At 36.9% G+C, this 6,090-nt stretch overlaps 1 long non-coding RNA gene across 1 annotated transcript; it reads left to right on the top strand.

Moving 5' to 3' along the window:
• Positions 1 to 6: 6 nt before the first annotated feature.
• Positions 7 to 2,198, top strand: LOC118477948. The gene is made up of 2 exons (XR_004858709.1): positions 7 to 1,641; positions 1,753 to 2,198. It is a non-coding gene; the product is annotated as an uncharacterized LOC118477948 (long non-coding RNA).
• The last annotated feature ends 3,892 nt before the right edge of the window (positions 2,199 to 6,090 follow it).

Below are 6,090 nucleotides of genomic sequence, written 5' to 3'. Positions count from 1 at the left end.
TTTATGGTCTGTGTAAACATGTAAGAGTTTATGGTATGTGTAAACATGTAAGAGTTTATGGTCTGTGTAAACATGTAAGAGTTAATGATGTGTGTAAACATGTAAGAGTTAATGGTATGTGTAAACATATAAGAGTTAATGGTATGTGTAAATGTTGTAAGAGTTAATGGTATGTGTAAATGTTGTAAGAGTTAATGGTATTTGTAAACCTTGTAAGATTTATGGTCTGTTTATGGATATAAAGTGTGTCATTGCAATATGTGTGAATGTTGTAAGAGTTAATGGTATGTGTAAACTTTGTAAGATTTATGGTCTGTTTATGGATATAAAGTGTGTCATTGCAATATGTGTGAATGTTGTAAGAGTTAATGGTATGTGTAAACTTTGTAAGATTTATGGTCTGTTTATGGATATAAAGTGTGTCATTGCAATATGTGTGAATGCAAAAATGTTTGAAGGAAAAGTACATTATCATTTAAAAACGTGTCCACATAAAATGTATTAACATGAAATATGTCTAACAAAATGTGTCGGCACATTATATGTTAGACATGACACGCGTTGACACAGTGGGCGCAAACGGTAATTGTGTCTGTATTCCTTAATGATTTCTGCTGTCATGCTGTTTACCGATATCATCTGTTGCCTGTCCACACAGAATTGACCAAAATTATTTTAAAAGAAAGATTATATAATTATATATATATACAATGTACATACATTTCTAGATATGTACATTCAGTATAACTTTATTTATGGAAATACTTTTTTTATTCAGACCAAAAAGTTTTGTTCGATGGAGTTGTGTCTTTATGTCTGTCTGTCTGTCTGTCTGTCTGTCTGTCTGTCTGTCTGTCTGTCTGTCTGTCTGTCTGTCTGTCTGTCTTCCAGTCTTTTTGTCTGTCTGTAGCTATGGCAGGAGTTACGAGTCGTGAGTCTGTGTGGCGAGGGTGTGAACGGGAGGAGATCAGCCGTGTTGCGTCTGCCGATTCTGACGTGAGTTCTGTCGAAGGTTCGCCAGATTGTGTTTCTCATCAATGCCAGGGGATGCTGTTGGGTCCATATTTTAGGCAATTTTTATAGTCCAAGATTTTGGTCCATGTTTTGGTCCAAATTTCAATCCATGTTTTTGGTCCATTTTATGGCGTAGTTATGGTCCGTTTCTCGGTTCGAACTTTGGCTCCGTTTTTTTGAGTCCACTTGATAGCTCCTCACGGGCTCCTCTCTCCTCAGGGCACACAGGTGAGACAGAAGACGCTGAGAGCGGTGGCCTCCTTGTGAGAATATTTGCCATACAGTGAAAACATTGGCTCAGATCTTTGAGAGCTTGTTGTGTGAAGTTAGAGATTCCTGTACGGTACGCTGATGTGGTGTGGAGTTGGGGATACCACATGTCTCTTGTGATATAACTGGACTTTTATTTATCAGATTTAATGTAAAAAAGAAGGGCTCTGTGTGTCTGATGTAATGTAAGAATAAGGGTAATGTAAAAGTAATGTGTAATGTAAGATATAAATAATAAGGGTCTCAGGTAATGGGAAGAAAAGGTGTAAGGTAATGTGAAGAAAAGGGTGTAAGGAAAGGGTGTAAGGAAAGGGTGTAAGGTAATGTGAAGAAAAGGGTGTAAGGAAAGGGTGTAAGGTAATGTGAAGAAAAGGGTGTAAGGAAAGGGTGTAAGGAAAGGGTGTAAGGTAATGTGAAGAAAAGGGTGTAAGGAAAGGGTGTAAGGTAATGTGAAGAAAAGGGTGTAAGGTAATGTGAAGAAAAGGGTGTAAGGTAATGTGAAGAAAAGGGTGATGTGAAAATAAGGGTGTACGGTAATGTAAAGATAAAGGTGTACGGTAAAGTGAAGATGTAAGGGTTCTTGTTTGTCCATTGTAATGTAAAGACAAAGGTGATAGGTAATGTGAAGATTAGGGTGTAAGGTAATGTGAAGATTAGGTTGTAAGGTAATGTGAAGATTAGGGTGTAAGGTAATGTGAAGATGTAGATTTATAGGTTCTTGTTTGTCCATTGTAATGTAAAGACAAAGGTGATGTAGGAAATGTGAAGATGTAACGGTTCTTGTATGCCCGATGTAATGTGAAGACAAAAGTGATAGGTAATGTGAAGATAAGATAAGATAAGATAGTACTTTATTATCCCAGAGGGAAATTTTCCTAGGCTGTACAGGACCGTAAATACACATGCAGGTATACATAAAAAAAAATTTTAATCATATATATTACTCTCATTAAAATTCAATATGAAAGAAGTAAAGCTGACAAAATGTACATTTACATCAAATGCATCATTCAACCACATGCAGGAATTTAAATACTAGACCTTTGGAGTTATATACAATTACATACTCTAAGAGCAACACACATCTATGCTCATTCTGACAAAAGCCTTCTTATGCTAGATGGTAAAAAACTTCTTTTATATTTAACATCTTTCTTTCTTTGTTTTTGGAGGTACATATCTGCCGCTGCGTGATCTTACAATTTGTGTGGAAAAGGGGTGTGATGGGTCGTTTATTATGCTTTTTATCTTTTTTATACATGCGGTGTTATACATTTCATCCATTCTTATAAAATCATATCCAGAGATCTTGCTGGCTTTCTTAACAGTTCTGTCAAATTTTTTATAAAGGTGTACGGTAAAGTGAAGATGTAAGGGTTCTTGTATGTCCTATGTAATGTGAAGTGAGATATCTCGGTTCGGGGTTTAGCGAAATATTCCTGGTTTTCTCAGACCGGATCACATATTATGAGGTGTATGGGTGTGTCATTGTCGGGTATATTATGAGGCGTATGGGTGTGTCATTGTCGGGTATATTATGAGGTATATCAGTCTACCACTGTCAGGTTTATTATTGTGAGGTATATCAGTCTACCACTGTCAGGTTTATTATTGTGAGGTATATCAGTCTATCATTGTTAGGTATATTATTAAGTATATCAGTCTATCATTGTCAAGTGTATTTTGAGGTATATCAGTCTATCCTTGTCACATTAGTCAAGTTGTCAAGAAAGTTGATCCCTCTCTACATCATCATCAAAAGTGGATGTGTTTCTAAAGTGTGCTCCGTGCTCCCAGAACCTGCCAGATTTTTTCTCCAGGATTGCCTGGCGTCTTGCCTCGTCTACTCGTGCGAGAGAAGGGTGAGTAAAAACTGGAGAGAATATTTTCTTGCGTTTAGCTTTTGCTGTAACAGAATATATCACCGGTGAACTCTGCAAGTACTTAGTGGGCTCATGACTGATTAGTAGAGGACCGAAGACTATGTTATCAGGCATTTCGAAACGGCTTTCACAAATCAGAAGCGCAAATTTAAATGTTTCATTGTATACGTATTAACGGCATCTCGGCCTTTTGGCTTAGATCGGTGTAGTGTCTGTTCCAGACTTTTTTCCCCACGGCCTTGTGCCCAGTGGTTTAGCAGGGCGGATGCTGCAGAAGCTGATGGCGGACGCAGAAATCTGTCCCCCAATTCTATCCAGTTGATGGATTACTGTCCTCAATAAAAAAAATTGAGGGTTATGCTTTAAAAAAAACCCTAAAAACTTCAAAATAGTGTGTCTTCAAGTGTGCAGAACACACAAATCCTCAATGAGTGAACAATTTGCCAGGACAAACCCACTGTCGTCTGCTCAGTCGGTGGAAGTGTTTTGAGATAGCTTTATTATGTACTGGTTTACAATGTTTGATGTGATGCTTGTGCTTGATTATCATATGTGAGGCAGCGTGGTGGAATCAGGCTCTTGTCAATTTTTGGGCATGTAAAGTTATTGGTATCATCTTAAAGCTTGTTCACTTGTCTGTATTTGGATGAAAAAAATATCCATTTGTCTTGAATACAAGTCGAGATATTTGCGAAAGAAGGAGGTGGGGTCACCTGTTTTCAGAGGTAAAATTAGCGAGAAAATGGCAACCAAAAATTAGTTATTTCCTTAGCTTGAGAGTACGCGGTAACTGAAAATTTACATGTTTTGTGGTGAGTTCTTTAATGGACATAAAAGGTGTTGAGCCAAAAAACAAATATTTGAAAAAAAATTCACAAACCTACAGAAAAATGCAAGTTTTTTCACTTTGATTATTTTGACGAGAGCCTGATTCCACCACGCTGCCTCACATATTTCTTAGGTAGTGTGTAATTTTTTGTTTTGTGGTTTGATGGAAGGTTTTGTGGTCGCTATGTTTTAGTTTGCTCATTCTTTCCTGTCAAAAAATGTATTGTCCTTATCTGTTCTCCTTCTTTTCTATGTATCTTACTCTTTAGTGACACCTCTAATATTTGTACTTGCATGACCTTATTGTGTTACAAGTGCCGTAAAACTCTAACAAAAACAACTTATCTCTACTAGTCTAGGGTTTGAGTTTACTCCGAAGTTACAGAACAAGAGGAGCAGGTCTTGGTTGTTGTTTTTTGTGGGGGGGTTTTTGGGGGGTGAGGGGGGGTTCTTTCTCTTTGTTTTGCAGTACTGCTATCCTGTAGCTGCGGTAAGGGTATGTGTTCAAACCCTCTAGTCCAGGCCCGGCATTATGTCCGTGGGAAAGATATTTGACTCAGGTTTTCCTCACTTCACCTAGGTGACTTACATCTCGTCTGTGGTGGAGCAGTTAACCACTGTTTTGCTTGACTCAGAAGATGTCCCCCCGGGGCAGTGCCACTGACTTAAGTGTCTTTAGGCCATTCCCAAAGGGGGGACATTTCTCGTTCAAGCATAGTAGAATTGTAAATGGGCCGATTCATCATGTCTCGCTCATAACTGTGCCTGATCTACAACAGGGAACTGCTGCTTTTTCTTTCCTGATCTTTACTATTGTGATTTTACTCTACTTCTTTTGTATGTTTGTCACTCTCTTGTGACCTGCTATTTTGGGGTGCCTTGATAGTCGAAGCAGACCTTGTGCTGTTGAAGCTAGAGAGGTGAGCAGTTAAAGTCTGATTCCCTGTAAAGACTTCTCTGTTGACATCCACCCCTTGGCGCTCATATGACCTTATGCTGTTGCGAGCACCGTAAAACCCTCTGCTATAAAAAAAATAAAACTTTTCTTGCTTGACACAAAAGATGTAAGTTCTATTCCCATGAGGGGGAGAGTTTTTAAGAGCGTCTCTTTTGTCTTTCTGCTGGGATGTATCCCTCTCTGACTCAGTGACTGGGTGGTTGGCGGGTGCTCCCGTGTGGTTTGCTCCTTCTTTCCTATCAAACATCTGTCGTCTTTACCTCCCATCCTTCTTTTTTGTGTTTGTTACTCTCTTGTAACACCTCTAATCTTCGGCACTTATATGACCTTATTGTGTTGCAAGTGCCGTAAAACACTTACTAAAGCTAAAAATGTGAGGAGCCGGATTGACGAGGACAGGCAATATGGGGACGATTTGATTTTTTATTTTTGTTTCTGGTTATATTGTTAGTAGAGGTGTTGTTGTTCTTATGAAAGTTATTCTGTATTATTTGTTGCTGTGGTTCTAATTGCTGTTTTTACTATTGTTGTTAATTAACGCTGATATTGTTATTGCCATTATCATTGTTTTTAATAATAATGCTAATCATAATAATGACCTTATTACTTCTGTTTTTGTTTTTTGTCATTATTATTATTATTATTATTATTTTTATTATTATTATTATTATTATTATTAATGTTATTATTATTGTTATTATTATTATTATTGTTATTATTATTATTATTATTTTTATTATTATTATTAATGTTATTATTATTGTTGTTATTATTATTTATTATTAATATTATTATTAATATTATTATTATTGTTATTATTATTGTTATTATTATTATTATCATAATTGTTTCTTTCAATTATTATTGTTGTCCTTATTATTATGAATGACATCAAAATGCTCATTGTTAAAGCATTACTTTGATTCCTGAAATTGTTGGTTGGTTATCTTTGTAAACAGTGTTTTCTGCTGTTGTTTCCCTTGTGACATTTCTGATGGTCTGTCTCTTGGGGTGAGAAAGTCTCGACAAAATCCCACGTTCTTGTACATGTGACGGGCTGTGGCCCACGTAATGATTGAGTGTGTGTCATATGATGTAATTGTGGCATCCGTGGTCTGGAGGATAGATGTTTGAACT

This window comes from Aplysia californica, unplaced genomic scaffold, assembly GCF_000002075.1.
Source record: "Aplysia californica isolate F4 #8 unplaced genomic scaffold, AplCal3.0 scaffold00313, whole genome shotgun sequence".
Taxonomy (NCBI): Eukaryota; Metazoa; Mollusca; class Gastropoda; order Aplysiida; family Aplysiidae; genus Aplysia; species Aplysia californica.
This window is presented reverse-complemented; position numbering and strand designations above follow the sequence as displayed.